This window comes from Rattus norvegicus, chromosome 4, assembly GCF_021556685.1.
Source record: "Rattus norvegicus strain SHRSP/BbbUtx chromosome 4, alternate assembly SHRSP_T2T, whole genome shotgun sequence".
NCBI lineage: Eukaryota > Metazoa > Chordata > Mammalia > Rodentia > Muridae > Rattus > Rattus norvegicus.
The window spans coordinates 92,322,098-92,334,263 of record NC_141537.1 but is presented as its reverse complement, the minus strand read 5'-3'; the positions used below and the strand labels follow the sequence as shown (position 1 = coordinate 92,334,263).

The 12,166-nt window shown below is 36.8% G+C and overlaps 1 protein-coding gene and 1 pseudogene across 2 annotated transcripts in view; one reads left to right on the top strand and one right to left on the bottom strand.

Annotated features, from left to right (window-relative positions):
• Ccser1 (coiled-coil serine-rich protein 1) overlaps positions 1–12,166 on the bottom strand; it is a 1,234,532-nt gene that overhangs the window by 64,436 nt on the left and 1,157,930 nt on the right.
• Positions 4,330–5,532, top strand: LOC134486691 (developmental pluripotency-associated protein 2-like; annotated as a pseudogene).

Here is a 12,166-nt window from a genome sequence, read left to right as displayed (position 1 = left end):
TCCCAAATGCAAATGCTCATTTTCCCCCAGATCAGAATAGGGCTTTTGCAGAGTAAAACCAACTTTGCTAATCATCTTCTTAAGATTATTTTCTGTGTTTTCTTTTAGTATTTTTGAGCTTGTATTTTAACAGATTAATCTCTTTTTCTTTCTTTCGCTCTCTTCTCACCCTTCTGAGTTCTTTAATCATACCATCACCTGACTGTCTGCTCCAAAGCACAGATAACTTAAAAATTTTTTCAACGGGCTGGGGATTTAGCTCAGTGGTAGAGTGCTTGCCTAGGAAGCGCAAGGCCCTGGGTTCGGTCCCCAGCTCCGAAAAAAAGAACCAAAAAAAAATTTTTTTTTCAAAATATTTCTGTTATTTGTTTTATCCAAATATATAAATTCATCTGAGTATCATAGTTCCATAAAAAATAAATTGGCTAAATTCTTATTCATTATAAATAAATAAAATAGATCATATCTTTCTAAGATATGTTTGTTTCTGATGCAAACCATAATAGTTATAAATTAGCTATTGTAACTTGAAAGATTTGAGAGTTTATCTAATAACATTTCTTCAAAAATCTTTTATTTGAACACATAAAATTAGTATCCACTCCTTATAACACCAATGTATGCAAGATAAATAATTTATAAAAATCAAAAATGCAAAAGTTATTAGGAAAGGACATGCTCATGAACAAGTGATCTATAAAAACAAACATAGCTACACAAGGAAATGTAAATACTAGAATGTTTATTTTTTGTCTAATACTTTATTAAATAATCTTACTTAAGGAGTATGTACAGTTGCACTGTACTAGGTGAATATTATCCCTGATCTTTGTTTGGCCATAGTTCCTGTCCTACACCAGACCCACTGCTCAAAGAACAACCAGACAGGAACCTAGCCTCACTGTCTCTGGACAAACTTCATTCAGTTCTTTGGAAGTCTGTGAAGAGTAGGGGATAGAAGTCAGCTAGCCAGAAGGGTCAAGGACATCACAAGACAACCTATAGAGTCAACTAACATGGGCTGATGGGAGCTCACAGAGACTGAATGTCCAACCCAAAAGCATACCAGGAGCTGGACCTAGACCCCTTATACGTTTGCAGCAGATGTGCAGCTTGGTCTTGATTTGGATCCCCTAAAAATTAGAGTGGAGACAGTATCTGTCTATGTTGCCTGAGAACAGATCTCCTTTACCTAACTGGATTGCCAGGTTTGGCCTCAGTGGGAGAGGGAGCTGTTAGTCCTAATGTGCCAGGACAGGGAAAGCAAGAATTTCCCCTTCTCAGCTTGACAAGGGGAAGTAATGGGAGGAGGGACTTGTAAGGGTGGGAATGGGAGGGGATGTGAAGGAGTGGAGGGAAGATTGGGATGTAAAGTGAATAAATAAATAAATAAATAAATAAATAAATAAATAAATAAATAAATTTACCTATTTTTGAAAAATAATTGTTTAAAGCAATTTAGGATAGCAATGAATTATATATGAATTTAAGATAATAATGAATTCTATTTCATCTGAAGGAGCTTGAAATTGGCTAAAGTTGTATATTGTGCACTTAGTGATTTAATAGTAGGAACAGAGAAATATGAAGGCATCTATGGATCTGCTGACATATGATTGAAAAATAGATGCATAAGCTTGGCTCCATTAATATGATATATGAAGAGGGATGCTCCACATAGACCTAAGTCAGAATACTTGGACACCAGTTAGTGAAACTTTTTTTGAAAGTATTGGTGTTACTACCTAGCTACAGAAACTATGTGCAACCATGTTGGAGTAAAGTTTTGAGAATTTGTGGACTCTCCCCTCTTCTAGATTTTTCTCTCTGCTGCATGCTCTGTTGAAGATGAGAATTCTCAGTTTCTTGCCTCTGCCCGTCCACCATTATAGATTTTTAACCCATTGAATCCATAAGCTGAAATAAAGTTTTTCATTCACAGAAAGAGATTTTGGTCTTGGTATTTTACTACAACAATAAGGAAGTTACTAATTTGAAAAAAAATAGGGAAAATAATTAATGCTGAATGTCCTGCCTGCCGTAATATATATGTGTTTCATATTCTTAAGATACAAACTGAGAAATGTACTAAAGCTAACCAACCATATATGAAAAAAGGAATATATTTCAAATATAACTGTGTTTGAAGAAGTAATTTGGTGTGGATTTTCCATTGTTGAATGGAATGTACAATGGATTTGTCTTTGATCATAAAGGCAACATATAGACTTTCAGAAGAAAAGAATTGCTTAGGACGAGCAAGCCTTTGAGGGAAGAACTTTGCCATTATATGTTTGTACTACTTGTTCAATTTAGATATAGTTCCAGACAATTAGATCCCCTAGATATCTGTGAAACTTCTTCTAGCTGGCAAAACTACAATAAAAATAATCACTCCAAAACTGATACACGTAGGTAAAAAACTATTTTGAGGTTTTATTTTTTTGTGGGGGGACTTCAAGTTGTTAATTGGAACCTTTAGAGCAACTTACAGAGCACCTTGCCAGGCTTCTGCAATGTCCCTTGATGTACATAGTGAACTCAGATACATAAAACCAGACCAAAAACAAAACAAAACAAAAAACAAACAAACAAACAAACAAAACAAAACAAAAAGCACAAATCTTTTGTAGTTTAAATAACCATCAATTTATTTCAAAGACACTGATTTTTTTTTATATTTGATTATTTGACATATCCTAGGTTATTTGATAATCATATCCATAGTGCTACAAACTGGTTAGGAAGAATTGTGTGTCTCCTAGCCTTCTTCTCAGCCACTTTTTGGACTTGTATCTGTATTATCCCTAGCTATAACCATTTCTGCACTCACTGGCCATACAATCAGGAATCTTACATGCTTTTGATGTTGCTGATCTCCACTTTTACTTTTGAGATAGTTTTTTTTTTTGTTTTTTTTGTTTTGTTTTTTTGTTTTTTTCTTTTTCTGAACTCAAAGAAACTCATTTATTTTGATTGTGTGAGAGTCAAATGGGTTTTAGGGATGCAGCAGTCCTTTACCCTGCAGCACCACAGTTCTTCTGTTACAGGCGCATGTTTTCACACCTGGTTTTTGTACTCTCTCTGGGGATCTACATTTAGAGGCTCATGCTTATGGAGCAGGCACTTCACACACTGAGCCATGTGCCCAGGCAGGGGGAACAGTTTAGATAATCTTCCAAGAACTGCATGAGGAGCATTCATCAGCCACCATCATGTTTCTTACACAACACACCTTCACTTAAATACTATATTAAAGAAGCATCAAATTCCAACTGGTAGTAATATGTCTAAATTTGATGTCACTGTGCACAACTCTTAGGGTCTCTCTTGGGAGAATAAAAGGAAAACTGAAAATAACATGACCATATACTGACAAAAATTCTGTGTACAAATTTTTCTGTATGGATTTTGTTTTTTTTTAAAAATGAACTTTTACTGTTATGAATACATAGGAGCACACCAAGGTGACAGGCTAAGCCAAAAGATTCTAAGTTAGAGGCTAGCCTTATCAGTTAGCATGTGGCTGCTTCAGGTAAAATGACTAAATAAATAAATAAATAAATAAATAAATAAATCCCAAAAAGTCTCAGTCCGAAACTCAGCAGTAAAGCTCTTAGATTACAAAACACATGTGACACCATACATCCAATCTCCAGTCACATACACACACACACACATTGGGATCATATCATGTAGGTCCTTGTGCCCGCAGATCTCCAGAAAAACCAGGAATGCTGAGCACAAGACTGTTTTTCCAATGGAAAGATGGACATCCATAACTTTCATTCAGAAATCTGAGAACTGGAAATGATTAACTATCAGATGATCTGCTGGGTTATATCAAGCTCCCACAACCAGGATCAGAGATATCTAGTATTCTAAATAATCCACATAGTCAGAGGCCCTCCCAAGTTTCCACAACCTATGGCTAATAGGTGTGTAAATTATTGTATCTCTACTGACTAAACTATATAAAACAAAAGGTAAGTTAGGAAGAGACTACAATATAGTTGAAGGGTAGACTGTTTGGCTAACCTTCCCAAGAATAGGTCTATTGCTATCCTAAGTAATAAAATATCATCATCATCATCATCATCATCATCATCATCATCATCATCATCAAGCATAACTTAGACAAAATTAAACTAAATTCACTGCCTTGAAGAAGTTTTAAAACTGTGTACATTCTTGAAATGGAGAAAGTGCAGGAAATCCTGAAATATCAAATACAACATCTTACTGCCTTTCCTAGAGTTAAAAATCTTGACTAACAAGTGAGATGCCAACATCCATAATACTGTTGCCTTTGTCTTCTCCCAAGACTGGATGAAAACATCATACTATGGCCAGGAGACTTACGACAAGAACCAATTTGAAGAATTTGATGATGAAAGTGTGGTTTTAACACTAGTGCCATTTACCGAAGAGCCTACCACAGAACATCTTATGGAATCAAATGCTTCTTGAACTATAGATGACAGACCACCAGTCCCGTCTATGTGGATTTCTGAGAAAATTAAACCCCCAAGAAGCGCCATACTGGACTGGACAGATGGCTCAGTGGTTAAGAGCACTGACTGCTCTTCCAGAGGTCCTGAGTTCAATTCGCAGCAACTCATCTATAAAGAGATCTGATGACCACTTCTGGTGTGTCTGAAGAGAGTAACAGTGTACTCATGTACATGAAATAAATAATTTTTTTAAAAAAGAAACACCATATCAGGAACCTCAGTGACAGCCACCCTTCCTCCAATTAATGATACGTCCTGGAACACTCTACGGGAGTCATATTCTTACAGTAACTTGGGTATCAGTGGTTAAAAAATTGAGGTTTATTTGGGACTTAAGAAACCAGGAAATGAGATACTACTTAAAATATAAATAAAATGCAATTAAAAATAAAAAAGAAAGACATTCATATTCTGAACAAGGATGTCATAATCCCAGCCTACTTCTTGAGGCCAGAATGAAGCTGGTTCCCAAGAAACACAAAGATAGTCTTAAGAGGTCTCAGGCATGAGAAAAGTTGCGAACATAGGAAGCAATAGAGTGGTAGAGTGAAAATCGTGACTTCACCTCAGAGGTCCACATTTGCAGCCTGGGAAAGAAATGGTATGAGAGCTGTTCAGCCTATGGCTGAGGACCGCTCTCCCCTTCCTTCTGTGGAGAACTTTCTGCCACACACCATTGGATTCAGATGGTGTGTTTTCCATGGCAGGCAGGGCATGCAGATAGGAAAGTTCACCTGAAATTTCAGGTAACACCTAGGTTCGAGAAACTCCCCAGTGGATAAAATTTCTCTTCCTCTTACTAGCCTGTGTTCTTCCAGAATCAGGAGTGGAAGACAATTTGCTATGTCCTGACTGTGTTCATAGCAACAAGAAGATCATAAGAAACTTTAAAAGAAAAAATGGTAAAAAGAAAAATACCCTATTCTCAAATATGCTCTTAGACAATGCCAAGGTTTTATCTGATCTGAAGGGAAAGGAAGAGCAAAGAAAAACCAACTGTGTTCCCTATAATAGCTAAAAAGACTGGACATCAGTCTTCAGAAGCCCCTCCTCCTGTCTCTTCCAGCAGAGTGCAGAATATACAGACAAATCAGCATTCATCTATTAACACACTGTTGAATCCTAACATCTTGACATCTCCTCATGGTCTTGTGTTGGGTTTGCTAAATGCTTGGCTAGCCAAGACATGACTTTCTTTAGTGTTTCTTTTGCTGTACTATTTTGTCATGGATTTTTGTGAGGGTGGGGAGAAGTTTCAAATTAGCAAAACAGAAAGTACTTTTTGTCACAGATTTTAATTTTTCGGAGTGAGTCTATCATGTAATAACTCTAGCTGGCCTGGAAAATCTAGGTAGACCAGAAACTAGTAGCTGTTTGCCTAAGTGTTGGGATTACATGCCTGCACCATTGTCTGACAGTACTGTTATATTATTTACTATAGTATAAATTTTATTGCTATGCTAAACAATCAGTAGGTTGAAAGGATATTAAATGACATACATTTGAAATCATATAGTATTCTACCTTTCAGATTGGCTTATAGCTTGTAATATGTGTGAGAAATATCTATGTCTTTGATCGATTTTCTTTTTAACGCTGAGAATCCATTGTCCAAGATATGCCTCAAGTATTGATTCTGCACTGGTGGATACCTAGTAGTTTTATATATTCAAGACAGGGTCTCTTGCAAAAAGCTCTTGAGTCACATATTTGTTATTATGCTGAAAGGAAAATATATTTTCTCTGACAATACAAACACCTTAACTAATAGAATTTACACAGTACATAAGTACAATGTAAATATTTTGGTAAAACGCTGAGTGACTGATAACTTCACAGGGGCATATGCAGTACTTCTCTAGATATTTACACACACACACACACACATACACACACACACACACACACACACATATATATATATATATTGTTTATGTACATGCTTTTTAAAGACTCAAGTTTATTTTATTGATCTTTTTCATTATTATCACTAAGAGACACAGTGTTTGTTATTTGTCTGCATTATGAATAACATTCAAATACATCCTTTCCATAGTTATAAAAAAACCTACCTTTTCTTCTCCTGATCATTCTATTTCTAAATGATCTACATGAGCTTCAGTGTTCTGGAGATATGAATGGTAATAAACAGCCCTGAAATATGAAATTGCTTCATGGCAGGATGTAATACTCATTCAGAAAATAAGTAAATGTCACTGCTCATCTTCCAATGTGAATTCTAGTAATGTCTGCAGCCAACACTGTCAATATTAATGACTAGTACATTTATCAGAGAATAAATAAAAGGGAGAATATATCAATTGCCTTTCCTTGTGCTTTATGAATTAAAAGCACCATTTCATGACTAAGCAAGTAAAACATTGCTAAACTCTCTCTTGTAAGTACTCAACCTAACCACATGTTAAGTATTGTCCATAAAGGGTAATTACAGATTCCTGCAATGAAAGCACATGAAGCCACTTCATTCTCCGTCTTTGCAGTAGCCATCTTTCCAAATGCTTCTTATATGATGAGTATGATGCTAACTTTTGAATGTCAACTCAATTGGAGTAAAAGATGGTGCCAGTGAGGCACACTCTTGAGTGTGTCTATGAGTGTGTTTCCTAAAAAGATTAACCCAGGGAGAACACCAACACAAATGTAAGCAACACTGTATAATAAGCTAGGGTTCAAAACTGATAGCGGAACACCAGTATTTGTATATTTCTGCTTGCCAACTGTGTGTTCCATATGGTCTTTTTAGTTCTTTTCCCTCAATGCTTTTCTCATGATGACACATTGTATATCAACAAACTAATATCCAAAGTAATTTAAGTTACTTCTGTTGGGTGCAATTATGACAATTTGAAATGGAGCACACTAAACAAGCAATTTCATTTAAAAAATTGATGAATTTAATATAGCTAAGAATACAAGGACTGATTCCTTAAAGTCTACATTACTTCTCACTTCCCTGAGTTTTGCTGGAAACTCTATTACGCTTTTGTTAATTTTTAAAATTTTTTATTATATATTTCTTTACTTACATTTCAAAGGTTATTCCCCTTCACAGTTTCCTGTCCATAAGCCCCCATTGTCTCCCCTCCTCCCCCCCATACAGGTATTCCTCCTATACATCCCCCTTACTGCCCTCCCCTATTTTCCCCTGCACTGGAGGTCCAATCTTGGCAAGACCAAGGGCTTTCCCTTCCACTAGTGCCCCAAAAAGTCTATTCTATGCACATATGCAGTTGGAGCCCTGGGTCAGTCCATGTATAGTCTTTTGGTAGTGGTTTAGCCCCTGGAAGCTCTGGTTGGTTGGCATTGTTGTATTTATGGGGTTGTAAGCTCCTTCAGCTCAGTCAATAATTCCTCTAATTCCCCCCAAGGGGGTCCTATTCTCAGTTCCTTGGTTTGTTGCTAGCATTGACCTCTGTATTGGACATGTTTTAGATGTGTCTCTCAGGAAAGATCTATATCCAGTCCCTTTCCGCATGCATTTTTTAGCTTCATCAATCTTGTCTAGTTTTGGTGGCTGTATATATATGGACGACATGTGTGTCAGACTCTGAATGACCATTCCTTGAGTTGCTGCTCTAAACTTTGCTTCTATATCACCTCCTATGGATATTTTCCCCCTTTTAAGAAGGAGTAGGAACATCTGCATTTGGTCATCCTTCTTGAGCTTTCTGTGGTCTATAGATTGCATCTTACATAATTTGAGCTTTTTGGCTAATATCCACTTGTCAATGAGTGCATGCTAAGTATGTTTTTCTGTGATTGAGTAACCCCACTCAGGATGATATTTTCTAGTTCATTCCATTTGCCTATGAATTTCATGAAGTCATTGTTTTTGATAGCTGAGTAGTACTCCATTGTGTAGATGTACCACATTTTCTGTATCCATTCCTCTGTTGAAGGGCATCTGGGTTCTTTCCAGCTTCTGGTTATTATAAATGAGGCTGCTACAAACATAGTGGAGCATGTGTCTTTGTTGTATGTTGGAGCATCTTTTAGGTATATGTGCAGGAGAGGTATAGCTGGGTCCTCAGGTAGTGTCATGTCCAATTTTCTGAGGAATCTCCAGACTGATTTCCAGAATGGTTGTGCCAGTTCACAATCCCACCAACAATGGAGGAGTGTTCTTTCTTCACATCCTCGTCAGCATCTGCTGTCACCAGAGTTTTTTATCGTAGCCATTCTGACTGGTATGAGGTGGAATCTCAGGGTTGTTTTGATTTGCATTTCCCTGATGACTAAGGATGTTCAACATTTCTTTAGGTGCTTTTTGGCCATTTGATAATCCTCAGCTGAAAATGTTTTGTTTAGCTCTGTACCCCATTTTTAATAAGGTGATTTGGCTCTCTAGAATCTAACTTCTTAAGTTCTTTGTATATTTTGGATATAAGCCCTCTATCAGATGGAGGATTGGTAAGGCTCTTTTTCCAATATGTTGGTTGCCGTTTTGTCCTAACAACAGTGCCCTTTGCCTTACAGAAGCTCTGCAGTTTTATGAGATCCCATTTGTCAATTCTTGATCTTAGAGCATAAGCCATTGGTGTTTGGTTCAGGAAATTTTCTCCAATGCCCATGTGTTTGAGATTCTTCCCCATTTTTTCTTCTATTAGTTTGAGTGTATCTGGTTTGATGTGGAGGTCCTTGATCCACTTGGACTTAAGCTTTGTACAGGGTGATAAGAATGGATCGATCTGCATTCTTTTACATGCTGACCTCCGGTTGAACCAGCACCATTTGCTGAAAATGCTGTCTTTTTTCCATTGGATGGTTTTGGCTCCTTTGTCAAAAATTAAGTGACCATAGATGTGTGGGTTCATTTCTGTGTCTTCAAATATGTTCTACTGGTCTACCTGCCTGTTTCTGTACCAATACCATATAATTTTTATGACTGTTGCTCTGTAATACTGCTTGAGTTCAGGGATGGTGATTCCCCCAGAAGTTGTTTTATTGTTGAATATAGTTTTCACTTTAAACATGTTACAATACTACATGGATAGTCTCATAGATGATGATCCCATTATGTGATTTCATAGATCCCAGAATCCTAAGCCAAATCTCTATGCTATGTAAGTTATTCAGGCTCCAATACTCTGTCATAATAATGTAAACTGTGCAGAAACAGACTTTTTTCAAATTGGGAAAAAGAAACAATCACTGTATATCAGAACTCATACAGAAGAAAGAAGTATGTATGAGATAAACTGTAGTTAAACCAAAGCATGTGGTTGACAACAAGCATGCATTGTTTTATGTCTTTCACTCAACAAAACTTTGTGTCTGACATGGAGTATGAGTTGTGCTGTTTCAAGAGATAGAAAATTCATAGCAATCTATTATGTATGTACTCAAGAAAATCTAGCATTTAGTCAAAAAGAATGGAAAATTTTCACAAAAAAGAAATATAGGCATATTTTAACATTGAAATATTACTGACAAACTAGGGGAAACAGCTTAATATCGCAATGTACCTACCAAAAGAACAGACTGCTGACCCCTGTGGTTTAATTAGGGAAAAGATGGAAGAAGCTAAGGAGGAGGGCAACCCTGTAGGAGGACCAACAGTCTCAATTAACCGGGACCCCTGAGATCTACTAGACACTAGATCACCAATCAGGCAGTATACACCAGCTGAGATGAAGCCCCCGACACATACACAGCAGAGGACTCCTGGGTCTGGGATCAGTCAGAGAAGATGCATCTAACCCTGAAAAGACTGAAGGCCCCAGAAGTTTAGAGGTCTGGTGTGGTAGGTGAGGTAGGGACATTCTTGTGGAGGAGTGGGGATGAAGTGGGGAATGGAGAGGAGGTATGGGATGTGGAAATCTCAGGGGTGGACCAGGAAGGGAATAAATATGGAGCATAAAAATAAATAAATAAATTTTAAAGAAGAAAACTCACATATACTTATTACCAGTGAATATCAAAATTATGTTAAGCAGAAGGTGATAATGCATGTTGTGATCAGTGCTTGAGAAGTAAGAGCAAGAAGATCATGGGATAGAGGTCAGTTTTGGCTCCACAGCAAGTTCTAAGCAATCCCAGATGCTCTACTTAGTGACATTAGGCTAAACAATGCTTTCAACTAAACCACAATGCATTAAGTCTATAATAACAATATGGCTGGAAAAAACCTATCAAATGCATCTTAATAAAATGTTCCCTTAAATCACCAATGAATATCTGATCATTTAACATGTAGCAATGATTTAGTCATGGAAGATCCTAATTTAGCCTGATTGTTGCTGAGAGACTAGGTGATGTGAGCTGAAAATTAATTTTGCTTTGGCAATTTCTTACAATAAGAAAACAAAGGCGTTTATTACAGCAATCGACTCCTATTTTCCCTCATGATTGCTCAGACAGGACTCTTAGAATTTTAAACTGCAATAAAATGTCCTTCAAAATACAGTCAGTCATCTCAATCCCTGTGGCTGCTTCATAAAATAAATCCATCTGATATTCTAAATAATCTGCTGCCATTTCAAGATTTTATAGGATCTAAATCAGGAATATATGCCATTTCGAGAAACTGCTTTCTTTGCCCAGCCATAAAAAGCAACTCATTGCTGGTCATGTCAGTTCCTGCCTGTATTTTCAGCAGGAGGTTAGCACAAAAGCATTGCCATGGTAGTAATTCCAGCATAGGCTCTAGAGTAAGACCCTCTCTTTAATAACAAGTAAAAAAGTGAGGTAAAGGAAGTACTCATGCAACAAATATGTCCGTGAGCCGTCAATTATAGTACTTTATAACATCTCCAGCTTTGATTTCTTTACTACATTTTTATAGCTTTTTCCACTGAAGTCTTTGACTCTTGAGTTTCCACGGTATCAAGATTGAACCCTTAAACTAGTTGATATTGAGATTTGTGAACGCTCCTCATGAACCATGTCCTTAAACACTTGCACAAACATAAATCATTTCTAGAAGACTTTTAATTTACCATGAGTGAATCCATCAAAGGGATTCCTATTTATAAAAGAACTAGCTTTTCAAGTGTATTGTTAAGTAATAAGACTTGAACATAGAAATGCTGCAATTTGAGTGTTGTGTAAGCAAGCATCAGGAGAGCATTCATCTCCTCATGTGTCTCTGTGAGCACCTTTCTATGATGGATTGCACTGTCAATGAGAAATAATATTTTGGGAGAAATATCTTTACTGAACACTATGATTCAACACAGGGCTTAAAATATTCAGAAAACCGTGTTCTAAACAGATGGGCTGTCATATTTGCTTTGTTATTCCATTTATAGCACACAGGCAGAGTAGATTTAGTATGAATCTTAAGGCCTCTAGAACTTTTAGGGGTGGGCAGAGAGCATGGACTCCATATAAAGCCACTAGCTACATTAGTTCTGACAGAGTTTGTCTATTCTGTGAGCTTTGAATTCAGGCATGGACTTCTCTTTATAGTGAAAATCATAGGTAGTCTCCTGCAGTTGAAGGTACTTTTTAACCCAGCATATCCACCTTCTTGAATGATATTAGATTTAGCCTTTAGGATAGCTTGATATACTTGTCATTGACATGAGCTGTTTCTCCTCAAAGTTGTTATTTTATGTTGATGATTCATAGACAACCCTCTTCTCAATGTAAGTATTTCCTCTGAATTTTCCTTCTCTGTCTCAGTCCTT